The sequence below is a fragment of the Salvelinus fontinalis genome, chromosome 21 (genome assembly GCF_029448725.1).
Source record: "Salvelinus fontinalis isolate EN_2023a chromosome 21, ASM2944872v1, whole genome shotgun sequence".
NCBI lineage: Eukaryota > Metazoa > Chordata > Actinopteri > Salmoniformes > Salmonidae > Salvelinus > Salvelinus fontinalis.
In genome coordinates this window covers 19248184-19275063 of record NC_074685.1, presented here as the reverse complement: position 1 = coordinate 19275063, position 26880 = coordinate 19248184, and the positions used below count along the sequence as shown (strand labels likewise).

Genomic DNA, 26880 nt, shown 5'->3' with positions numbered 1-26880 from the left:
TCTGAACCATTCTGACACTGGATCGTTATCCTAGAGTACCCGGAACAGGAAGTTATCTTCTGGGAAAATGGCTTTTATAGTGGAGGGAGAGGGGTGTGTCTGAAAGGTTTATAACCCATTCCTCTTCACAGGGGCGGACCACTGTGAGCAGAGAAACTTATGAAAGCACAGATCTCTAATTTGGAAGCTAAAATTACATTTCATCTCTTCACAAATAATGTCATATTCAAACATTTGAATTTAACAACAATTCCATGTGAATCCGATATCTCTGACATTTAGACTTTCCACGGTAGAGTTTGTCATTCAATCCTTGATGAGAATGTTTCAGAGGGCAACCGAACTGACATAATATACCTTAAGTACCACCGCATATGTTCAGTTGGTCGAATCACCAGAATATAGTTCATTTCCCCCAACTTCTGATGTTACCAGAACCTCTATGTTAACCCATGGGTTTCCTTATGTCACATCAGTTATAGTAGGGAGAGAGAAAAAGGGGGAAAGAGGTATTTATGACTGTCATAAACCTACCCCCAACCCAACGTCATGACAGGTCTGAGCAGATTATTTGTTGTAATTGCAAACATAATAAAATGGTGGTCCGATTATGAGGAAAAACATTTAGATCCACAATATTTATTCCACAGAACAAAACTAGGTCCAGAGTATGACTGTGGCAGTGAGTAGGTCCGGAGACATGTTGGACAAAACCCACTGAGTCGATGATGGCTTCGAAAGCCTTTTGGAGTGGGTCTGTTGACTTTTCCATGTGAATAATAAAGTCACCAAAAATGTGAATATTATCTCCTATGACTACAAGGTCCAATAGGAATTCAGGGAACTCAGTGAGGAACGCTGTATATGGCCCAGGAGGCCTGTAAACAGTAGCTATAAAAAGTGATTGAGTAGGCTGCATAGATTTCATGACTAGAAGCTCAAAAGACTCAAAAAACGCAGTGATTTTCTTTGTAAATTTATATTTGCTATCGTAAATGTTAGCAACACCTTCGCCTTCGCGGGGGATTTGGTCACTAGTGTAACCAGGAGGAGAGGCCTCATTTAACACAGCAAATTCAACAGGTTTAAGCCATGTTTCAGTCAGGCCAATCACATCAAGATTATGATCAGTGATAAGTTCATTGACTATAACTGCCTTAGAAGTGAAGGATCTAATATTAAGTAGCCCTATTTTGAGATGTGAGGCATCACAATCTCTTTCAATAATGACAGGAATGGAGGAGATCTTTATTCCAGTGAGATTGCTAAGGCGAACACCGCCATGTTTAGTTTTGCCCAACATAGGTCAAGGCACAGACACGATCTCAATGGGGATAGCTGAGCTGACTATACTGACTGTGCTAGTGGCAGACTCCACTAAGCTGGCAGGCTAGCTAACAGCCTGCTGCCTGGCCTGCACCCTATCTCATTGTGGAGTTAGGGGAGTTAGAGCCCTGTCTATGTTTGTAGATAAGATGGGAGCACCTCTCCAGGTAGGATGGAATCCGTCACTCCTCAGCATGACAGGTTTGGTCCTGTTTGTGGGTGAGTCCCAGAAAGAGGGCCAATTATCTACAAATTCTATCTTTTGGGAGTGACAGAAAACAGTTTAACCAGAGATTGAGTTGTGAGACTCTGCAGTCAACTCATCACTCCCCCTAACTGGGCGAGGGTCAGAGACAATTACTCGATGCGGACACATCTTTCTAGCTGATTTACACGCTCAGGCTGTGTTGCCCTTGGTAACCTCTGACTGTTTCATCCAAACATCGTTGGTGCCAACGTGGATAGCAATATCCCTATACTCTCTACAATTGGCAATTTTAGCCTTAGCCAGCACCATCTTCAGATTAGCCTTAACGTCGGTAGCCCTGCCCCCTGGTAAACAGTGTATGATCGCTGGATGATTCGTTTTAAGTCTAATACTGCGGGTAATGGAGTCGCCAATGACTTGGGTTTTCAAATTGTCGGAGCTAATGGTGGGAGGCTTCGGCGTCTCAGACCCCGTAACAGGTGGAGGAAAGACCAGAGAAGGCTCGGCCTCTGACTACGACTTGTTCCTTAATGGAGAGAACCGGTTGAAAGTTTCTAACAGCTGAATGAGTGACACCGGTTGATCATTCCTACAGCATTTCCTTCCAGAAGCCAAGAGAAAAGTGTCCAGCTGCGGGGACTGTGCGAGGGGATCTATATGTACTTTTTTGTGGCACAGATGCTGTTCATCCTTTCCTACACTTAAATGACCCTTGCCTAACGATTGCGTCTGAAGCTGGGCTTGCAGCACGGCTATCCTCACCATAAGGCGATCGTTCTCCTGTATATTATGAGTGCAGCGACTGCAATTAGAAGGCATAATGTTCATTTTACTACTTAGCTTCGGCTAGTGGAGGTCCTGTAGAACCTTGTCCGGGGTGAAAAAGTTGAATGGGAAAATAAATGTAAGTATCAAATGGTAATTAAAAAGTAAAGACCGTTAAAAAAAACAGCAGTACGTGAACAAGTCCACAAGTTGTGACAGGAAATTACGTCAAGGTGGCTAGCAAGGTGGAGGAGGCCTCTATCACTCTTAAATGGAAGAAGTTTGGAACCACCAAGACGCTTCCTAGAGCTGGCCGCCCGGCCAAGCTGAGAAAACGTAGGAGAAGGGCCTTGGTCAGGGAGGTGACCAAGAACTCAATGGTCACTCTGACAGAGCTCCAGATTTCCTCTGTGGAGATAGGAGAACCTTCCAGAAGGCCAACCATCTTTGCAACACTGTATCAATCAGGCCTTTATGGTAGAGGGGCCAGACGGAAGCCACTCCTCAGTAAAAGGCCCATGACAGCCCGCTAAAGGCACCTAAAGACCTCCAGACCATCAGAAACAAAGTTTCTCTGGTCTGATGAAACCAGGATTGAATGGCAAGCGTCACATCTGGAAGAAGCCTGGCACCATTCCGACTGTGAAGCATGGTGCTGGCAGAATCATGCTGTGGGGATGTTTTTCAGTGGCAGGGGCTGGGAGATTAGTCAGGATTGAGGGAAAGATGAACAGAGCAAAGTACAGAGAGATCCTTGATTAAAACCTGCTCCAGAGTACTCAGGATAATAAGATGGCGCCGAAGAACATGTGTGACGTTTTACATTCTCCCATTTAGTTTGTTTTTGCATTTTGTGTAACTTGTTTTTTGACTTATTGTGTACAAAATGTTGCTGCTACTGTCTCTTATGACCGAAAATAACTTCTGGACATCAGAAAAGCGATTGCTCACTGCGGACTGGAAGAAACTTTTCCCTTTAACATGTTTGACGAGAAGGATATCCTGCTTTCACTGGAACAGGCACAGACCCAAGCCTTTTGCGTGAAGAAAAGAAGCCGGAAAAGGGGACGCAGATCGGGCAGCCTTCTGAGAATCCGAAGGCAAGCGAGTAAACTCCCACTGCCATCCGTTGTTCTTGCTAACGGGCAATCATGGGAAAATAAAATTGAAGACCTACGACTAAGATTATCCTACCAACGGGACATTAAAAACTATAAGATCTTATGTTTCACCGAGAGACGTGGCTGAACGAAGATACAGACAATATAGAGCAAGCGGGATTTTCCATGCACTTGCAGAACAGAGATGCTACCTCTGGTAAGACGAGGGGTGGGGGTGTGAATCTATTTGGCAATAACAGCTGGTGCGCGATATCTAATATTAAAGAATTCTCGAGGTATTGCTCACCTGAGGTAGAGTACCTTATGATAAACTGTAGACCACACTATCTACCAAGAGAGTTCTCATCTGTATTATTCGTAGCCATCTATTTACCACCACAGAGCAAAGCTGGCACTAAGACTGCCCTAAACCAACTCTATAATGCCATAAGCCAAGATGAAAATGCTCACCCAGAAGTGTCTCTCCTAGTGGCCGGGGACTTTAATGCAGGCAAACTTAAATCAGTTTTCCAACATTTTTTCCATCATGTCACATGTGCAACCAGGGTGGGGGGGGTCCTAGACTACCTTTACTCCACACACAGAGATGCATACAAAGCTCTCCCCTGCCATCCATTTGGCAAATCTGACCATAATTCTATCCTCCTGATTCCTGCTTACAAGCAACAATTAAAGCAGGAAGTACCAGTGACTCGCTTAATATGGAAGTGGTCAGATGACGTGGATGCTACACCAGAGGACTGTTTTGCTAGCACAGACTGGAATATGTTCTGGGATTCATCCAATGGCATTGAGTAAGGAGTACACCACCTCAGTCATCAGCTTCATCAATACGTGCATTGATGACGTCGTCTCCACAGTGACTGTACGTACATATCCCAACCAGAAGCCATGGATTATAGACAACATCCGCATCGAGCTAAAGGCTAGAGCTGCCGCTTTCAAGGAGCGGGAGACTAATCCGGATGCTTATAAGAAATCCTGCTATGCCCTCAGACGATCCATCAAACAAGCAAAGCGTCAATACAGGATTAAGATTGAATCCTACTACACCGGCTCTGACGCTCGTCAGATGTGGCAGGGCTTGCAGACTTACAGACTACAAAGGGATGCTCGGACGTGAGCTCCCCATTTTTGAAGCGGGCATACCAGACTATCTAAATGCCTTTTATGCTCACTTCGAGGCAAGCAACACTGAAGCATACATGAGAGCACCAGCTTTTCTGGATGACTGTATGATAACGCTCTCGGTAGCCGACGTGAACAAAACCTTTAAACAGGTCAACATTCACAAAGCCGCTGGGCCAGATGGATTTCCAGGACGTGTACTCAAAGCATGCGCGGACCAACTGGCAAGTGTCTTCACTGACATTTTCAACCTCTCCCTGCCTGAGTCTGTAATACCTACATGTTTCAAGCAGACCACGGTTGTCCCTGTGCCCAAGGAAGCGAAGGTACCCTGCCTAAATGATTACTTCCCCGTGACACGTACATCGGTAGCATGAAGTGCTTTGAAAGGCTGGTCATGGCTCACATCAACAGGATCCTCACGGACACCTTAGACCCACTCCAATTCACATACCGCCCCAACAGATCCACACAATCTCAATTGCACTCCACACTGCCCTTTCTCACCTGGACAAAAGGAACACATATGTGAGAATGCTGTTCATTGACTACAGCTCAGCGTTCAACACCATAGTGCCCACGAAGCTCATCACTAAGCTAAGGACTCTGCGACTAAACACCTCCCTCTGCAACTGGATCCTGGACTTCCTGACGGGCCGCCCCCAGGTGGTAAGAGTAGGCAACAACACATCTTCCACGCTGATCCTCAACACTGGGGACCCTCAGGGGTGTGTACTTAGTCCCCTCCTGTACACCCTGTTCACCCACGACTGTGTGGACAAACACAACTCCAACACCATCCTTAAGTTTGCTGATGACACAGCAGTGGTAGGCCTGATCACCGACAACAATGAGACGGCTTATAGGGAGAAGGTCAGAGAACTGGCAATGTAGTGCCAGGACAGCAACCTCTCCCTCAATGTGAGCAAGACAAAGGAGCTGATTGTGGACTGCAGGTAATAGGCAGGCCGAACAGGCCCTCATTAACATCGATGGGGCTAAAGTGGAGCGGGTCGAGATTTTCAAGTTCCTTGGTGTCCACATCACCAACGAACTATCATGGTCCAAACATACCAAGAGAGTCGTGAAGAGGGCAAGACAAAACCTATTCCCCCTCAGGAGACTGAAAAGATTTGGCATGGGTCCCCAGATCCTCAAAAGGTTCTTCAGCTGCACCATCGAGAGCATCCTCTGCATCTGACCGTAAGGCGCTGCAGAGGGTAGTGCGAACTGCCCAGTACATCACTGGGGCCAAGCTTCCTGCCATCCAGGACCTATATAATAGGCGGTGTCAGAGGGAAGCCCATAAAATTGTCAAAGACTCCAGTCACCCAAGTTAGACTGTTTTCTCTGCTACCGCATGGCAAGCGGTACCAGAGCACCAAGTCTAGGACCAAAAGGCACCACAACAGCTTCTACCCCCAAGCCATAAGACTGGTGAATATTTAATAAAATCGCCACCGAACAATTTACATTGACCTCCCTCCCTTTTGTACACTGCTGCAACTCTCTGTTTGTTATCTGTGCATAGTCACTTCGCCCCCACCCACATATACAGATTACCTCAACTAGCCTGTACCCCCTAACACTGACTCGGTACCGTGCCCCCTGTATATGGCCGAGTTATTGTTATTCTTATTGTGTTACTTTTTATTTTAGTCTACTTGGTAAATATTTTCTTAACTCTTCTTGAACTGCACTGTTGGTAAAGGGCTTGTAAGTAAGCATTTCACAGTAAAGTCTACACTTGTTGTATTCGGAGCATGTGACAAAGTTTGATTTGACCTCAGACTGGGGCAAATGTTCACCTTCCAACAGGACAACGACCCTTAGCGCACAGCCAAGACAACGCATGAGTGGCTTCGGGACAAGTCTCTGAATGTCCTTGAGTGGCACCGCCAGAGCCCGGACTTGAACATCTCTGGAGACACCTGAAAATAGCTGTGCAGCGGCGCTCCCCATCCAACCTGACAGAGCTTGAGAGGATCTGCAGAGAAGAATGGGAGAAACTCCCCAAATACAGGTGTGCCAAGCTTGTAGCGTCTTACCCAAGAATACTCAAGGATGTAATCGCTGCCAATTGTGCTTCAACAAAGTACTGAGTAAAGGGTCTGAATACTTAAGTAAATGTGATTTTTCAAAAAATAATAATAATAATAACTTTGCAAAAATATACTAAAAACCTGTTTTTGCTTTGTTATTCTGGGGTATTGTGTGTAGATTGAGGGGGAAAATTTCATCCGTTTTAGAATAAGGCTGTAATGTAAAAAGTCAAGGGGTCTGAATACTATCCGAATACACTGTATGTATCTCTCTCCCTTTCCATCTCTCCATATCATGACTATTCAGCATTTTTCCGTATAGCTATGGAGCAGATAGATGGGTCATATACAGGTAACTGCCAAAGTTAAGGCATTAAAGGTAGGATCAGAAAATACGACTTGGATCATCACACATGGTCTGTTTGCAAAATCTGAATTCATTTGAGTAAACAGACTGACTAAAAGCCTGATGCGTCACAATTTGGGATTCAAATTGGAAACAATTTAATCAAAACCACATTTTCAGTAATTGCCAGAGGATCATTGGGAGAGATGCCTTCTGTGGCAGTTATCTTCAGCTTCAGCTTCCAGGACATCTGAGTAAACAGCTAAGGAGACTTCACATTTAATGGATGAGAAACAGCCTCACAAGAATGAAGTAGAGTCAGTGAGGTTTCAGCAGATGTATCAAAATCTACTATTCAGGCGCTTTTTTCTTTGGCCCTGCATCTGGGCCTTCTCTCTCCTTCCCTCTCGTGTGACAAATCTTCCCTGTGCGAGAGCACAGTTTTTGCCGAGGTCACACTGCGTTCTGCTGAGAGAACTAATCCCGGTTAAATGTATTCAATTTAGGTCAGGGTACGAGCAGAGAGTGCTCTTCAATCTCCGGCCTTGAATTTATGTATAAACTAATTAAAGTGAGCAGAGACAGGGCCCCTGATTGAATACTCCAAATAGCCTCATTTCCTGCGGCTCTATCGATCCCACAGTTATTTGCAACTTCCCCTCCATTTTGTTACTCCGAGGATAGAAAAAAAGAGAGAGAGCGCAATTAAAAGGAGAACGGAAAACAGGCCTGTAGTTTCTTTCTTGTTTTTCTCCTGCTGCTGCCTTCTGGTTTTGTTTCTGCACGCTTTCATTAGTCTTCTATGCAACATTAAATCCTCAAAGCATAGTCCAATAAAACACTTGTGCGAAGAGAAGAAAACGAGAGCCCTAAATGTTCTGTCAGGCGTCTCTGCCTAATGCGGTCTAGGAACTTCTTAGTTTCTTGATCCAAACCAGATTTGGGGTAGAAACTAGAAAGTGAGAGAGTCTTAGAACTCTGGAGTCTGTTGGGCCGTTTCACGATTGGCCTGAGGTGCAGGCAGGATAATAGGCGGCCGGATGGAGGGGTTAGGTACTGGTGTTGTCTCAGGGTTTACTTTTTCCTTTGTAATCTGTTCAAGACTGTTCAATCCGTGCTAAACTTGCAGCAGGATCTGGGCTTTAACAAGGTATTACGTTACGGACAGGTGTATCCATCCAGGGAGGGGGGAGTGGGGAGCTAGCTGGGCTATCCAGAAACAAAGCCTGTTCTCTGGGACGGGGACAGGAGACAGACATCCTCAACAGGGAGCAGAAGTTGGCATCACTCGCCTGGTACGCAGTACCCCTGTGAATGTTTTCTCTTCAATATGTTATTGCATTTACAATTATCTGTCAAATTTAAATTAGTTATCACATGGTTTACCATAGCTTTGCTAATGTTTTTAATAAATCAAATTCAATCAAATTTTATTGGTCACATGCACATGGTTAGCAGATGTTAATGTGAGTGTAGAGAAATGCTTGTGCTTCTAGTTCCGACAGTGCAATAATATCTAACCAGTAATCTAACAATTTCACAACTACCACCTAATACACACACAAAGGGATGGAATAAGAAAATGTACATATAAATATAAGGATGAGCGATGGCCGTGCAGCATAGGCAACATGCAATAGATGGTATAAAATACAGTATATCCATATGAGATGAGTAATGTAAGATATGTAAACATTACATATGTAAACATTGTTAACGTGGCTTTTTTAAGTGACTAGTGATCCATTTATTAGTGGCAAAAGATCTGAGACTGTATGTTGGCAGCAGCCTCTCAGTGTTAATGATGGCTGTTTAACAGTCTGATGGCCTTGAGATAGAAGCTGTTTTTCAGTCTCTCGGTCCCAGCTTTGATGCACCTGTACTGACCTCGTCTTCTGGGTGGTAGTTGGGTGAACAGGCAGTGGCTCGGGTGGTTGTTGTCCTTGATGATCTTTTTGGCCTTCCTGTGACATCGGGTGCTGTAAGTGTCCTGGAGGGCAGGTAGTTTGCCCCCAGTGATGCGTTGTGCAGACCGCACCATCCTCTGGAGAGCCTTGCGGTTGAGGGCAGTGCAGTTGCCGTACCAGGCGGTGATACAACCGAACAGGATGCTCTCAATTGTGCATCTGTAAAAGTTTGTGAGGGTTATAGGTGACGAGCCAAATTTCTTTAGCCTTTTGAGGTTGAAGAGTTGCTGTTGCGCATTCTTCACCACACTGTCTGTATGGGTGGACCATTTCAGTTTGTCCGTGATGTATGTGCCGTGGAACTAAAAGCTTTCCACCTTCTCCACTACTGTCCCGTCGATGTGGATAGGGGCGTGCTCCCACTGCTGTTTCCTGAAGTCCACGATCATCTCCTTTGTTTTGTTGATGTTGAGTGAGAGGTTGTTTTCCTGACACCACACTCCGAGGTCCCTCACCTCCTCCCTACAGGCTGTCTTGGCGTTGTTGGTAATCAAGCCCACTACTGTTTTGTCCTCTGCAAATAAGCAATAGGATAGAACTCGTCTCATTTGACAGATAATCCTTAATGCAATAACACATACTGAACGTTTAAACTTTGCTTTGCACATATATTCTAATGGCAAACTTCCATCATCTGAATACCCTCCAAAAGAAGTGATTGGACGAGAGCAGTCCCTGCCCATCTTCCGAAAACGTCTGAAACCCTACCTCTTCAAAGAGTCTCTTAAATAAGACATTTCAATTTGCACTCGTCTTTTCCTACTTGCACTGACTTTGGTGACAAAGGCTTCTTTATTGAAGAAAAATTTACTTAACCACATATCACAGTTGTGGTATCTCAACTAGTTATGTTAAAATGAATGTAGCAAATGTAAGTCACTCTGGATAAGAGCGTCTCCTAAATAACAAAAATAGAATCGTAGAGTATGGTAAGGAGCACAGTAAGCCCAGTGGCAGCAGAGACCACACTCTGATTGGCTGAGGCATAGCTGGGTCAAGGTTCACCACACATTCCAGCACAGAAACAAAGTATACTTCTTCATCTGACTGAGCAGAGTTGCACCGTACATCGGCGCATACGGGCCACTGATGAGAAATACACAATATCAGTAAACAGCACTGCCAGCCCCCTATACCACACAGTCTGTTTGGCTAATTCCTTTAGATTCCGCAATGCCCTCCATTGGGTGGTGAAGACAGCCCAGTACATCACTGGGACCGTGCTCCCACCCATCCAGGACATCTACTTGAGACGGTGCGTGAGGAGGTCCCGCAGAATCATCAAGGACCACACATACCCCAGCCACGATCTGTTCACTCCCTTACCATCGGGGAGACGGGTCCTTCTCAACAATGCAACAAGAAAAGATAACAACATGAACATAAAGTGTGTGTGTGTGTGTGTTCATCCACTCACTCACCGCTGGCCACGGTGCACCCTGTGTCCTCTGTTGAATTGAGTCATAAATCGTTCACTGTGGACGGCCCCATCTCCTACTCCCCAACCCTTCAAATCTATTGATTTATTTATAGAATAAATCCCAAGCAAAAAGTTCATACATATTGATGCCTTTCAATCTAATCTCGTAAATGATTGAGTATGATACATTCTCTGTGTGTGCACTTACATGAAGATGTTTCGGCAGGAGCGTGGGTGTGTACGTGCCTGTGTTTGTAAGTACAGTATGTGTGTTTGCAAGTGTGTGTGTGCGTTTCTCGCTCTCTCGTTTCTGTGCTTGTCACTTTTTCTCTGCCTCCCTCCTTACCCAGGGGCCCGAGTCACTTCCCTCTAGAGCTGCTGTGGCGCTCTAATTGATTGTGCTCTTTGTCTCTGGGCTGACATGCTCTGTTCAAAGGAATGGCCTATCTCCTGGGAGACCTATGTCTCTCCAGTAGGTTCCTCAGCCTCTTTAAAGGGCCTGCCGGAGCCCAGCCAGAGGCCAGCCGGGCCAATGGGCATGATTAGAGACAAAACCGGGGTGGAGAGGTGAACTGCAGACACCGCTATACTACTCCCCCTTTCTTCCTCTTGCGTGCGCACTTGCTCTTGTTCTCTCTTTATTTTTCTCTCTATCTTTTGCTCTCTCGGTCTCTCCTGGCTACAAATATCTGAAGTGTCTGCACTTCAAATATTGATATCTGAAGTGTCTGCCTGTCCTGGCCCATAGTCCCCCTCTCTCCCAGCACCTCAGGGATATGTGGTGCTTTTCTAAGGGAGACTGTCAGGCTTCTCCTTCTAAATGGCTTTCAAGCTACATTTTTATTATGGCTTCCGTGAGTGACCTGCCAGTTAAAGAATCAATGCGTTACCGATTTAAGATCTGTGTCCCACTAAGATAGGCCTAGTGTAAAACTTCAATTTTTAGCCTGGGCGTTTATTTTCTTAAATCAATGAGCACAACATGCGCTTATTAGAGACAGGCTTCTATTTGAGCCAGGTGTTTTTATCCTTATTGCACACAGCTTTTGCTACTTTGCATAGTTAAATGTTTAATTCCAGCATTCACTTCCAGCGGTATACACTACCGTTTAAGTTTGGGGTCACTTAGAAATATTCTTGTTTTTGAAAGAAAAGCAAAAAAAATTGTCCATTAAAATAACATAAAATTGATCAGAAATACAGTGTAGACATTGTTAATGTTGTAAACAACTATTGTAGCTGGAAATTGCTTTTTTTCTCAATGGAATATCTACATCGGCGTACAGAGGCCCATTATCAACAACCATCACTCCTGTTTTCCAATGGCACGTTGTGTTGGCTTAATCGAAGTTTATCATTTTAAAAGGCTAATTGATCATTAGAAAACTAATTTGCAATTATGTTAGCACAGCTGAAAAGTGTTGTTCTGATTAAAGAAGCAATAAAACTGGCCTTCTTTAGACTAGTTGAGTATCTGGAGTATCAGCATTTGTGGGTTCAATTACAGTATCAAAATGGCCAGAAACAAAGAACTTTCTTCAGAAATTCATCAGTCTATTCTTGTCCTGAGACATTTTTAAGTGACCCCAAACTTTTGAACGGTAGTATCTATGACATCAAATCAAAGTTTATTGGTCGGGTACACAACTTAGCAGATGTTATAGCGGGTGTAGTGAAATGCTTATGTTACTAGTTTCTAACAATGCAGTAAAATGTCAAACAAGTAAACAAATAATTTAAATGTTTTTTTTTATGTACTACAAAAAATGCAAGAAATCTCTAACGTTGGGACAAATCCAATTAACAATCCAAATAGATCAATATGCAGTCTAAGTATGTACAACGGAATAATTTACTCAAGACATACTAAGAATGATATGTACACTGCCTTTGGAAAGTATTCAGACCCCTTGACTTTTTCCACATTTTGTTACGTTACAGCCTTATTCTAAAATTGATCAAATAAAATGTTTTATTTTTTAGATTCTTCAAAGTAGCCACACTTTACCTTGATGACAGCTTTGCACACTCTTGGCATTCTCTCAACCAGCTTCATCTGGAATGCTTTTCCAACAGTCTTTAAGGAGTTCCCACATATGCTGAGCGCACTTGTTGGCTGCTTTTCCTTCACTCTGCGGTCCATCTCATCCCAAACCATCACAATTGGGTTGAGGTCAGGTCATTGTGGAGACCAGATCATCTGATGCAGCACTCCATCACTCTCCTTGGTCAAATAGCCCTTACACAGCCGGAGGTGTGTGGGTCATTGTCCTGTTGAAAAACAAATGATAGTCCCACTAAGCTCAAACCAGATGAGATGGCATATCACTGCAGAATGCTGTGGTAGCCATTGTTGTATTCTGGGTTAAACTTGGAACATTGCTATCCTAGAAACTGTTTTTTACATCAGAAGTTAATGTTTATCTGTAGTAGCCAGATGGCTTTGGAATGTGCTGGGTGGACGGGAAGAAGTCACGGGATTGCTATAGGGGTGTGGAGATCTTTTGATTAGGCATCAAGGGGGTTGAGGTCAGGTCAGATCCCCTTAGGGTAATAAACCATTGTTTCTCCCTTATCACTTCGTCTTCCCATCGAACCGTGAAAGATGTAAGGATTGGAGAGAATGAGGAGTGCCTAAATTGGAGTATATATACTTGTGGTGGTGGAAACAACATGTTTTGTCTAATGCAGCTGTATTGATCCTCTGGGCATAATAAACTTGGTTAAGCTTTCATAATGTTTGTTGAGTTTTTACTCTGAAAATTAGAACCTAACACCATGCTGGTCAAGTGTGCCTTGAATTCTAAATAAATCACTGACAGTGTCACCAGCAAAGCACCATCACACCACCTCCTCCATGCTTCACGGTGGGAACCACACATGCGGAGATCATCCGTTCACCTACTCCGCGTCTCACAAAGATACAACGGTTGGAACCAAAAATCTCAAATTTGGACAGATTTCCACCAGTCTAATGTCCATTGCTCCTGTTTCTTGGCCCAAGCAAGTCTCTTCTTCTTATTAGTGTCCTTTTAATAGTGGTTTCTTTGCAGCAATTTGACCATGAAGTCCTGATTTGAATCACTCTTCTCTGAACAGTTGATGTTGAGATGTGTCTGTTACTTGAACTCTGTGAAGCATTTATTTGGGCTGCAATTGCATGAGGCTGCAAACTCGAATGAACTTATCCTTTGCAGCAAACGTAACGCTGGGTCTTCCTTTCCTGTGGCATTCCTCATGAGAGAGTTTCATCATAGCGCTTGATGGTTTTTGCGACTGCACTTAAAGAAACTTTCAAAGTTCCTGAAATGTTCCGCATTGACTGATGTCTTAAAGTAATGATGGACTGTCGTTTCTCTTTGATTATTTGAGCTTTTCTTTCCATAATATAGACTTGGTATTTTACCAAATAGGGCTAGATGAAGGAAAAAGGAAACCGCACACTGCTCTTGATAGTACCACTGATCTTTAATAAGCTTACGTATCAAATCACACTTACCTTGTCACAACACAACTGATTGGCTCAAACTCATTAAGGAAATAAATTCCACAAATTAACTTAACAAGGCACACCTGTTAATTGAAATACATTCCATGTGACTACCTCATGAAGCTAGTTGAGAGAATGCCAAGAGTGCGCAAAGCTGTCATCAAGGCCCTTCTCCCCCGATTGCTCAGTTAGGCATGGCAGCCAGCTCTATGAGTCTTGGTGGTTTTACTATTTTCTACATTGTAGAGTAATGGTGAATACATCAAAACTCTGAAATAACACATATGGAATCATGTAGTAACCATAAAAAGTGTTAAACAATTCAAAATATATTTTATATTTGAGATTCTTCTAAGTGTGGCTAGTGTGGTCTGGAGCAATGAAGTGGTGACGCAGGGCACCGTACTAAACCACAAATCACCTCTAAGTCCCGCAGCATAATTGCAAAAATGTCTAAAAATCTGTTTTAGTAATTTTAGCCATTATGGGGTATTGTGTGTAGATTGATGTGGGGGGAATAAATTGTTCATCAATTTTAGAATAAGTCTGTAATGTAACAAAATGTGGAAAAGATCAAGGGGTCTGAATGCTTTCCGAGTGCACTGTACATCAGAAGATATATTAGTGAGCTATGTCAATAATTCTGTATTTAAATAAATATGTGGTGTGTGTGTATAAACTAAATACAAAGTACAGTAGTAAAAATATTACAATGAGCTATGTCTGGGGAAACAGGAATTGTGTGCGTGTACACTACCTGCCCAAAGTTTTAAAACACCTACTCATTCAAGGGTTTTTCTTTATTTTTAAAGTGTCTGCATTTGTTGCTGGCATGTCATGCCTAAGTTTGCTAATCTTGCCAATGAAAAACGTATTAAAGTAGTTGGCGATATCAGTTTGTTTTGTGATGAATGAGCCATCTGATTCAATGAATGATGGTGTTGTTTGCCTTTTTGCCCAAACATTCATTTAAGGTGCTCCAAAGCTTTTTGCTCTCATTCTTTATATAATTTATTTGATTCATAATATAGTTTCAATCTACTGGGATTTAACAGTTTTTACAGTCATTTTCTTAATTGGTGCAGGCTTATTAGTAACTGGAATAAATTAAATCAAGGGGCTTACGTCAGCTGATATCTCAGTGCTGTACAGAAACCCAGCCTAAAACCCCGAACAGCAAGCAATGCAGGTGTAGAAGCACGGTGGCTAGGAAAAACTCCCTAGAAAGGCCAAAACCTAGGCAGAAACCTAGAGGAACCAGGCTATGAGGGGTGGCCAGTCCTCTTCTGGCTATGCCGGGTGGAGATTATAACAGAACATGGCCAAGATGTTCAAATGTTCATTAATGACCAGCATGGTCAAATAATAATAATCACAGTAGTTGTCGAGGGTGCAACAGGTCAGCACCTCAGAATTAAATGTCAGTTGGCTTTTCATAGCCGATCATTGAGAGTGTCTCTAGAGATTTGAAAACAGCAGGTCTGGGACAGGTAGCACGTCCGGTGAACAGGTCACGGTTCCATAGCCGCAGGCAGAACAGTTAACTGGAGCAGCAGCACGGCCAGGTGGACTGGGGACAACAAGGAGTCATCATGCCAGGTAGTCCTGAGGCATGGTCCTAGGGCTCAGGTCCCCCGGGAGAGAGAAAGAGAGAACTAGAGAGAGCATACTAAAATTCACACAGGACACTGGAGAAATACTACAGATATAACAGACTGACCCTAGCCCCCCGACACATAAACTACTGCAGCATAAATACTGGAGGCTGAGACAGGAGGGGTCAGGATACACTGTGGCCCCATCCGATGATACCCCCGGACAGGGCCAAACAGGCAGGATATAACCCCAGCCACTTTGCCAAAGCACAGCCCCCACACCACTAGAGGGATATCGTCAACCACCAACTTACCATCCTGAGACAAGGCCGAGTATAGCCCACAAAGATCTCCGCCACAGCACAACCCAAGGGGGGGCACCAACCCAGACAGGAAGACCACGTCAGTGACTCAACCCACTCAAGTGACGCACCCCTCCTAGGGACGGCATGAACGAGCACCAGTAAGCCAGTGACTCGGCACCTGTAATAGGGTTAGAGGCAGAGAATCCCAGTGGAGAGAGGGGAACCGGCTAGGCAGAGACAGCAAGGGTGGTTCTTTGCTCCAGTGCCTTTCCGTTCACCTTCAGACTCCTGGGCCAGTCTACACTCAATCATATGACCTACTGAAGAGAGGAGTCTTCAATAAAGACTTAAAAGTTGAGACCGAGTCTGCGTCTCTCACATGGGTAGGCAGACCATTCCATAAAAATGTGTCAAGTGCAGAATCTGGTTGCTCCCCATTACACACCACAGACCAACAAATATTCTTTACATAAACAACATAGGAATCGCTACAAAACGTATTGTATGACCTCTTATACACTATATTAGGCCCAGCCTTTGGAACTTTGGTTTTCCTAGATATGGCTACTATATTGTGATCACTACATTCGATGAATGTGGATACTGCTTTAAAGCTAATTTCTGCAGCATTAGTAAAGATTTGATCAATACATGTTGAGTTCATTCATGTGCTGTTTGTAACTACCCTGGTAGGTTGACTGATAACCTGAACCAGATTGCAGGCACGGGTTACAGTTTGAAGCTTTTTCTTGAGTGGGCAGCTTAATGAAAGCCAGTCAATATTGAAATCATCCAGAAAATATACCTCTCTGTTGATATCTCATACATTATCAAGCATTTCACAAATGTTATCCAGATATTGACTGTTAGCACTTGGTGGTCCATAGCAGCTTCCCAAAACAATGGGCTTTAGGTGAGGCAGATGAGCCTATAGCTATATGACTTCAACATTATTTAACATGATATCCTCTCTAAGCTTTACATTAATGTGGTTCTGAATATAAACAGCAACACCTCCACCATTGGCATTACTGTATTTTCTGTAAATGTTATAACCATGTATTGCTACCACTATCATCAAAGGTATTATCTGAGTGAGTTTCAGAGATTGTCAGAATATGTTACTAGCAAATTATTGATTTGATGAACCTTGTTTCTTAAGCTACATATGTTAATGTGGGCTATTTTTAGCACTTCTGGGATGTTTGATTGTTTTCTTGCTTTACTGGGAAGCTTAGCAGAAGTAGACATGGTCATGTTATCTATGTTTGAGCTGATAGTGCAGGGTGAGCTGCACACAGTGGACTTCCTACTAGGGCACACCGCCTCAGTGCTAACAGTATAACTGGTTCAAAGGCACATGATTACTGCATACAAAAGCTGTAACATCAGCAGAGGCATTCAGGGCATTTAGAGGAACATATATTAGGTTACTTACATTGTGTCTACCAATGCCCCTGGGATAATGTACATTTGCTGAAGAATTATGACAACTCAGTGACGCAATGGTAGGGATTAACTGAACTGGGCTTGGGTCATTGATACCTCATTGTCTCAACACAGCTGTATAATCCTGTGAAAGGATCCAGGAACCTAAAAGATTTGGGTAGATCCCATCCTCTTTTTAAAACAAGCTTTGTTTCCAGAAGGTATCAAAATTGTCAATAAATGTTACCTCAACAGAGCTGCAATAGTCACGCAGCCAGTTATGGAGAGCTAAAAGTCTGCTGAAACTTTCAATGCTATGATTTAGGGATGGCAGAGGGCGAGATATTATGGGCCTTTGTTGGTGTCAAGCAGAGACCCAATCAGTTCTTTAAAATCCATCTTCAACTGTTCTGAGTTGACCTTCATAATGGCATTGAATACCACATGAACTATGATAGACTCACTTTCCTGATGCAGGTTTAAAATGTTTGGGAGCAGCTTATTGATGACCTGTACTCATGCTCTTGGATAGCACAACATTTTTGCTCCAGGGACTGAGACATTTCTCACCATTGAACTGCCCAATACAATACAAGGGGATGGAGAAATCCGCCCATTCCTACCCCTCACACAGTTTGTGGAACCTTTCACGGGCCCACGAGAAGCAGGATAGCGTGCGCCCGCAGCTCCCGGCCTCCCACAGCAGGCCTCCCCTGTCGGATCCAGAGAGAGGGAAAGGAGCCTAACACGACGACGAAGTCGCTGTTGGAGTCAGCACAATTGTCGCAGACACAGGCTTTCCCAGCGATGAAGGCACAGGTAGACTAGGCACTAGGGTGGTGAAGCTGTTCATGTCAATCTGCTCTGGCTTCTCGCAGATACTATAGTCTGCCTTTGGTTTCCACAACTTGGGACATAGTACCAGCGCTGATTGGAACAATCCTCTTGCTGTTTTCCGTCTACTCCACTACAAGATGGAGGAGGAGATGCAAATGGAGATTACTTCCTTGGCAGACAAGTTCCAGGTAGCACAGGCAATTCGGATAGGGACAGTTAACAAGGCAGAGACATCCATCAAGCCCGAGTGGCGTCCAGCCACAGGAGTTGAGAACAGGAAAGATCCAATTTGCGTTTTCCCTATAAGTTCACGCAGAATTTAAATTTGCTTGCTCAGGATAGCCACCTCATTCCTGTAATCCTCGGCCAGCAACAAATTGCCGCATTGAACTCCAGATTGTCAATAATGTCCCGGATAACAGCGTAATAAATACACCTTGTACAGCGCTGGAAACATTTGTTAGCTATTCCAGGCAAAGTCGGCTCCATTGCAACCTAGCTAACTATCTGTCTGGGTAACTAGCTAGCCGGCTAGTTGGTAAACATCCAGTCCAAACCAGCAGGTTTTGACGCAAACAATTATGAACAATTAATAACTTCAGAAACGACATGCTGAAAGAACAGGTCGAGGCGCAGGATACAGTGGGGAGAACAAGTATTTGAGACACTGCCGATTTTGCAGGTTTTCCTACTTACAAAGCATGTAGAGGTCTGTCATTTTTATCATAGGTACACTTCAACTGTGAGAGGCGGAATCTAAAACAAAAATCCAGAAAATCACATTGTATTCTCCATTCATTACCTGTATTAACTGCACTTGTTTGAACTCGTTACCTGTATAAAAGACACCTGTCCACACACTCAATCAAACAGACTCCAACCTCTCCACAATGGCCAAGACCAGAGAGCTGTGTAAGGACATCAGGGAAAACATTGTAGACCTGCACAAGGCTGGGATGGGCTACAGGGCAATAGGCAAGCAGCTTGGTGAGAAGGCAACAACTGTTGCCGCAATTATTAGAAAATGGAAGAAGTTCAAGATGACGGTCAATCACCCTCGGTCTGGGGCTCCATGCAAGATCTCACCTGGTGGGGCATCAATGATCATGCGGAAGGTGAAGGATCAGACCAGAACTACACGACAGGACCTGGTCAATGACCTGAAGAGAGCTGGGACCACAGTCTCAAAGAAAACCATTAGTAACACACTACACCGTCATGGATTAAAATCCTGCAGCGCACGCAAGGTCCCCCTGCTCAAGCAAGCGCATGTCCAGGCCCGTCTGAAGTTTGCCAATGACCATCTGGATGATCCAGAGGAGGAATGGGAGAAGGTCATGTGGTCTGATGAGACAAAAATAGATACTTTTGGTCTAAACTCCACTCGCCGTGTTTGAAGGAAGAAGAAGGATGAGTACAACCCCAAGAACACCATCCCAACCGTGAAGCATGGAGGTGGAAACATCATTCTTTGGGGATGCTTTTCTGCAAAGGGGACAGGACGACTGCATCGTATTGAGGGGAGGATGGATGGGGCCATGTATCGCGAGATCTTGGCCAACAACCTCCTTTGTTTAGTAAGAGTATTGAAGATGGGCCGTGGATGGGTCTTCCAGCATGACAATGACCCGAAACACACAGCCAGGGCAACTAAGGAGTGGCTCCGTAAGAAGCATCTCAAGGTCCTGGAGTGGCCTAGCCTGTCTCCAGACCTGAACCCAATAGAAATTCTTTGGAGGGAGCTGAAAGTCCGTATTGCCCAGCGACAGCCCCGAAACCTGAAGGATCTGGAGAAGGTCTGTATGGAGGATTGGGCCAAAATCCCTGCTGCAGTGTGTGCAAATCTGGTCAAGAACTACAGGAAACGTATGATCTCTGTAATTGCAAACAAAGGTTTCTGTACCAAATATTAAGTTCTGCTTTTCTGATGTATCAAATACTTATGTCATGCAATAAAATGCAAATGAATTACTTAAAAATCATATAATGTGATTTTCTGGATTTTTGTTTTAGATTCCGTCTCTCGCAGTTGAAGTGTACCTATGATAAAAATGACAGACCTCTACATGCTTTGTAAGTAGGAAAACCTGCAAAATCGCCAGTGTATCAAATACTTGTTCTCCCCACTGTATATCCAAGATTGTGACAGGAACGAGCTTGCAGGGCACTATGGTGTTAAAAGCTGAGCTAGAGTCGAAGAACATCATTCTCACATAGGTATTCCTCTTGTCCAGGTGGGATTGAGTGTTATGCAGTGCAATGGCGATTGTATCATCCGTGGATCTTTTGGGGTGGTATGCAAATTGTAGTGAGATAAGGGTGTTGTATGTATAGTGAAGGTGATATGGTCCTTGACTTTCAAAGTACTTCATGATCACAGAAGTGAGTGCTACCGTGCCGGCAGCTTTGCTTGGGTTAACACACTTGAACGTCCTACTCACGTCGGCTACAGAGATCGGGAGCCCGCATTCCTCATGAGCAGAGAGGGCAATGTCGGTGACTCGGTGTTGTTTTCCTTGAAGCGGGCAAAAAAAAATGTTTTGCCTCTTTGATTGTCTTGCAGAGGTCGTAGGTGGTCTGTTTGTATACGTACATGTTTCCAGTTACCTTGCCGTGGGTAAATGCGTGTGGTTCGCGCTTTCAGTTTCTTTGGTAATGCTGCCATCTAGCTGTGTTTTTTGTTTTGGTTATGTTCTAATAGTCACTGTAGAAACAACATTCTCTATGCACTTTCTGATGAAGCCAGAGACAGAGTCAGTGTATTCGGCGATGTTATTCTCAGAGGCGGCCTGAACATATCCTAGTCTGCGTGATCAAACAGTTCTGTAGCATGGATTCCGATTGGTCAGGCCAACGTTAAACAGACCTTACCACGGTTGCCTCCTGTTTCGAGAGTATTTTCCTTCAATTTCCTTTGTTAAAGTCCCCGGCTAAAACAAATGCGGTATATGCTTTTTCCAATTTGTTCAAAGTTGCATGTTATTCTTTTAGTGCCAGCGTGGTGTCAGTTTGTGGGGGTATATACACAGCCGTGATCCAAACAGCTGTGAATTCTCTCGGGAGATAATCGTAAGGTATTCCAGGTCAGGGGAACATAGTCTCTTAAGATGTTTGTGCATTCTTACAATCACACAATGAGTTGTTGATCATGAAACATACTACTCCTCCTTTGTTTTTCCCCTGTCCTCGCAATTTACGGAAAACTCAGCAGGCTGTATAGCCTGATCAGGCACCTTCCCTAACATCCAAGTCTCTGTAAGGCATATTACATTACAGTCACTCGTATCTCTCTGGTAGGAAATCCGCACTCTGGACAATAAATGTTGTGAGCTCAGAAGACTGCACATGAGCAAGTAATGGACTAGGAAGCGTAGGGTGGTTTCCCCTTTTCCATAATGGAACTAGTACTCTAGCTCACCTTTCCCTTGTTCAGAAGTGCTTTTCCATCATAGGAAATAATACTAGAAACTTTCTGATCAAATAACACACAAAAAATAATACTAAAATAAACTAAGGACTGCAAAGTTGGTTGGGAGCTAGCAACAGGGTGACCATCATCGGCGCCATCTTGTTCACAGTGAATTGGGAGGGTGAGATTGAGATTACTCTTAGATACCATATGATTTAGGTTATCTGTCCTCATCCTACTGACAATGGAGTGGAATGTCACATTACAGTACAGGGATTGCATGTGTACTTCTCTTTATTACCAGCAGGGAGGAGTCTCTTTCTCTATCCCCCCCCTTTTTCTTTCACACTCTCTCCATCTATCCACCCACTCTTTCCCTCTCCTACGGTCCCTCTGTCTCTCTGATAGCCAGTGTTGGCTTTTCCCCGAACATATGCGTGGATCTGGGGTGTTTAAACACGCAGCCAAGCTTCCAGGAGCTGGCAAATCATCTGTCGACCTCAATCAACTGGCATCGAATGCAGCTAGCTAGTTTAGCCTACTCAAACACCCGGCTCAAACAGAGAAGGATGCTATGTTAGCTAGCTGGCTATGGCTATCCAACACTGGAACTCTTCCAAATCAAGGTGATTGATTGCCTTGTTTTCCCTGGCTGGCACAGTTTTTGTTTTTTTTAGAGTTGTGTCCAGCCTATCCTCCTCTCACATCCCACAGGGTCCCCTCATCAGAACGCCCACACACACACACACACAATTTAAATGTTGCTTCTAAACTCTGAAACAGCAGGAAAGCCGCAGGGCCTGGCTGTTGGGTCTGGCTTTGCTATTGTACCAGAAGTAGTCCCAGTTGGCCATAAGTGTGAATTATTTATTGATTATAGGGCCAGAAGCTGATCTTCAGATGTAGTTCCGTTCACTTACACATACAGTGTATATATGCCATTTAGCAGATGTTTTTATCCAAAGCGACTTCGTCATGCTGGCATATATTTTACGTATGGGTGGTCCCGGGAAGCAAACCAACTACCCTGGCATTACATGTCCCATGCTCTACCAACTGAGCTACAAAGGACCACTTGTAAACATATTGAGTCTGTCAAAGCCAGCTAATCAAAGAGTATTAAGAGTGAATGGTAGAGCTTGAGCTGTCACTGGAATCGGGCTTCTAGGTATCCTGTGTGTGTGTGTGTGTGTGTGTGTGTGTGTGTGTGTGTGTGTGTGTGTGTGTGTGTGTGTGTGTGTGTGTGTGTGTGTGTGTGTGTGTGTGTGTGTGTGTGTGTGTGTGTGTGTGTGTGTGTGTGTGTGTGTGTGTGTGTGTGTGTGTGTGTGTGCAAGGCCAAGCAGGTGTCGGGGTACAGTGCACAGGTGGGATGTGTTGAAAGTACAGTTCTGGGTGCCAAAGTGGAGTGGCCTGATTACAGTACAACAACAGGCAAGGCAAGGTGACCTGGAGCAGTTTATTTGCACACAGGGAGTTGTGGATTCTGGCTATTTTCCCTCTCTCGTTCATCACCCTTCTCAATCACCCTCTGTCCATTTCTCTTTCCCTTGTCTGCCCTCTCTCTCATTTTTTGCTCCATATCTATCCCTCTGACACAATATCTCGCTCATGATGGACTATTTCCATCTCTCTCTATCCATCTCTCTCTTCTTATTTTGTCTCTTTCTGAAACACACTCTATCCCTCTCCCTCCTCCTCTCTTTCCCTGTCCCATTCTCCTTACACTGGCATGCCTCTCTTCTTCTCTCCAGTGTGGAGGTGTGCTTCAGAGAGGGCAGCCTTACCTATCTCCTTGGAGCAGGCGTGAGAGACCAAACACACTGCTCTTCCTCGACCCATGTCCCTTGGGGATAAACCCACATGTCATGCTGTTCTTAACCCAAAGTGAAATCAAACCCCAGACATCCTCCTCATTATCTTCCCTGAGCCACCGCAGCGCACCGCACTACCAAATATTCATACCGAAAACGTTATCAAAGCCAATAACACAGATCTCTCTCCTCTTGTCCGCCTTCGTCTCTCCTCTTGCTCTGTCTGGAGCAGCAGGGGAGGGAAGAACGTGTGTCTCTCACTCATTCCATGTGAGGGAAAGAAAGGAGGTGTAGGTTCTAAATATGCTGTGAAGAGAAGACATTGTGTCCTCGTCTCCTGAGAGCTCTTTTGATTCACCGTCGCCAGAGCCGAGTCTCAATAGATTAGGTGACATTCACACTGGCTCTCTCTCGTGCACTCTCTCGCTCTGTCTCTCTCGCGCGCTCTCTCTTTCTCTCTCACACACACTTTTTCTTGTTCCACATATGAACAGTTCCATACCTAACGTCACCAGTACTGCACACACCTTACACATCATAATCAAGTCCTTGCTAGGGCTTTTCCATGGCAAATAAAGCTTGGGAAATAAATACATATGTTTTTCTTCTCTCAATGTCGAAACTTAATTTAAATGCAGTTTGATGCAGTTTAACCAGACAGACACATACTGGAGTAATTCGAGGCACTTTCGTGCTGACAGTGGAGAAGGGCCAATTCTGTTTTGTTAGCCGGGCAGGGCAGGGTGCTAGCTATCAGGCTGCATTGTGTTGTGAAACCAGCCAGTATCTTTTAATTAGCAGCTGAGTAAGTCTGAGGGAAGAACCAACCAGAACCAGCACACAGCGAGCAGTAATTATTGACAGAGCCAGGACTAGGATCTCACCGCCCCAGGGCTTTGCCTTTTACTTCGGCCGGTCGAGTGCACACACACACACACACACACACAACCTTGATTGGAGATGCAGGCTGAATTAGATTGCATCTCCCAGATGACCTTAAGCCAGTGGCTATAACGGAGCAGACAATTGTGAATGCCCTCGTCACGCTCTCTCTCTAGCGCTATCGCTCCCTCACTTCCTCTCTCTCTCTCTAGCTCTCGCTCCCTCACTTCCTCTCTCTTTCTAGCTCTCGCTCCCTCACTTCCTCTCTCTCTCTAGCTCTCTCTCCCTCACTTCCTCTCTCTCTCTAGCTCTATCGCTCCCTCACTTCCTCTCTCTAGCTCTATCGCTCCCTCACTTCCTCTCTCTCTAGCTCTATCGCTCCCTCACTTCCTCTCTCTCTAGCTCTATCACTTTCTAGCTCTATCGCTTCCTCACTTCCTCTCTCTTTCTAGCTCTATCGCTGCCTCACTTCCTCTCTCTCTCTAGCTCTCGCTGCCTCACTTCCTCTCTCTCTCTAGCTCTATCGCTCCCTCACTTCCTCTCTCTCTAGCTCTCTCTCCCTCACTTCCTCTATCGCTCCCTCACGCCCTCTCTCTCTAGCTCTATCGCTCCCTCACTTCCTCTCTCTCTCTAGCTCTCGCTCCCTCACTTCCTCTATCGCTCCCTCACGCCCTCTCTCTCTAGCTCTATCGCTCCCTCACTTCCTCTCTCTCTCTAGCTCTATCGCTTCCTCACTTCCTCTCTCTAGCTATATCGCGTCCTCACGCCCTCTCTCTCTCTAGCTCTATCGCTTCCTCACTTCCTCTCTCTAGCTATATCGCTTCCTCACTTCCTCTCTCTATAGCTCTATCGCTTCCTCACTTCCTCTCTCTCTCTAGCTCTATCGCTTCCTCACTTCCTCTCTCTCTCTAGCTCTATCGCTTCCTCACTTCCTCTCTCTCTAGCTCTATCGATCCCTCACTTCCTCTCCCTCTCTAGCTCTATCCCTCCCTCACTTCATCTCTCTCTAGCTCTATCGCTTCTTCACTCCCTCTCTCTCTCTAGCTCTATCGATCCCTCACTTCCTCTCTCTCTCTAGCTCTATCGCTTCCTCACTTCCTCTCTCTCTAGCTCTATCGCTCCCTCACTTCCTCTCTCTCTAGCTCTATCACTTTCTAGCTCTATCGCTTCCTCACTTCCTCTCTCTTTCTAGCTCTATCGCTGCCTCACTTCCTCTCTCTCTCTAGCTCTCGCTGCCTCACTTCCTCTCTCTCTCTAGCTCTATCGCTCCCTCACTTCCTCTCTCTCTAGCTCTCGCTCCCTCACTTCCTCTATCGCTCCCTCACGCCCTCTCTCTCTAGCTCTATCGCTCCCTCACTTCCTCTCTCTCTCTAGCTCTCGCTCCCTCACTTCCTCTATCGCTCCCTCACGCCCTCTCTCTCTAGCTCTATCGCTCCCTCACTTCCTCTCTCTTTCTAGCTCTCGCTCCCTCACTTCCTCTCTCTCTCTAGCTCTCTCTCCCTCACTTCCTCTCTCTCTCTAGCTCTATCGCTCCCTCACTTCCTCTCTCTAGCTCTATCGCTCCCTCACTTCCTCTCTCTCTAGCTCTATCGCTCCCTCACTTCCTCTCTCTCTAGCTCTATCACTTTCTAGCTCTATCGCTTCCTCACTTCCTCTCTCTTTCTAGCTCTATCGCTGCCTCACTTCCTCTCTCTCTCTAGCTCTCGCTGCCTCACTTCCTCTCTCTCTCTAGCTCTATCGCTCCCTCACTTCCTCTCTCTCTAGCTCTCGCTCCCTCACTTCCTCTATCGCTCCCTCACGCCCTCTCTCTCTAGCTCTATCGCTCCCTCACTTCCTCTCTCTCTCTAGCTCTCGCTCCCTCACTTCCTCTATCGCTCCCTCACGCCCTCTCTCTCTAGCTCTATCGCTCCCTCACTTCCTCTCTCTCTCTAGCTCTATCGCTTCCTCACTTCCTCTCTCTAGCTATATCGCGTCCTCACGCCCTCTCTCTCTCTAGCTCTATCGCTTCCTCACTTCCTCTCTCTAGCTATATCGCTTCCTCACTTCCTCTCTCTATAGCTCTATCGCTTCCTCACTTCCTCTCTCTCTCTAGCTCTATCGCTTCCTCACTTCCTCTCTCTCTCTAGCTCTATCGCTTCCTCACTTCCTCTCTCTCTCTAGCTCTATCGCTTCCTCACTTCCTCTCTCTCTCTAGCTATATCGCTTCCTCACTTCCTCTCTCTCTCTAGCTATATCGCTTCCTCACTTCCTCTCTCTCTCTAGCTATATCGCTTCCTCACTTCCTCTCTCTCTCTAGCTCTATCGCTTCCTCACTTCCTCTCTCTCTCTAGCTCTATCGATCCCTCACTTCCTCTCCCTCTCTAGCTCTATCCCTCCCTCACTTCATCTCTCTCTAGCTCTATCGCTTCTTCACTCCCTCTCTCTCTCTAGCTCTATCGATCCCTCACTTCCTCTCTCTCTCTAGCTCTATCGCTTCCTCACTTCCTCTCTCTCTAGCTCTATCGCTCCCTCACTTCCTCTCTCTCTAGCTCTATCACTTTCTAGCTCTATCGCTTCCTCACTTCCTCTCTCTTTCTAGCTCTATCGCTGCCTCACTTCCTCTCTCTCTCTAGCTCTCGCTGCCTCACTTCCTCTCTCTCTCTAGCTCTCGCTGCCTCACTTCCTCTCTCTCTCTAGCTCTATCGCTCCCTCACTTCCTCTCTCTCTAGCTCTCGCTCCCTCACTTCCTCTATCGCTCCCTCACGCCATCTCTCTCTAGCTCTATCGCTCCCTCACTTCCTCTCTCTCTCTAGCTCTCGCT

At 45.1% G+C, this 26880-nt stretch overlaps 1 protein-coding gene across 3 annotated transcripts in view; it reads left to right on the top strand.

The window, feature by feature from the left end:
• The window catches only part of LOC129818379 (splicing factor, suppressor of white-apricot homolog), a 148362-nt gene that overhangs the window by 103749 nt on the left and 17733 nt on the right, over positions 1–26880 (top strand). The gene's annotated exons all lie outside the window — the stretch shown is intronic.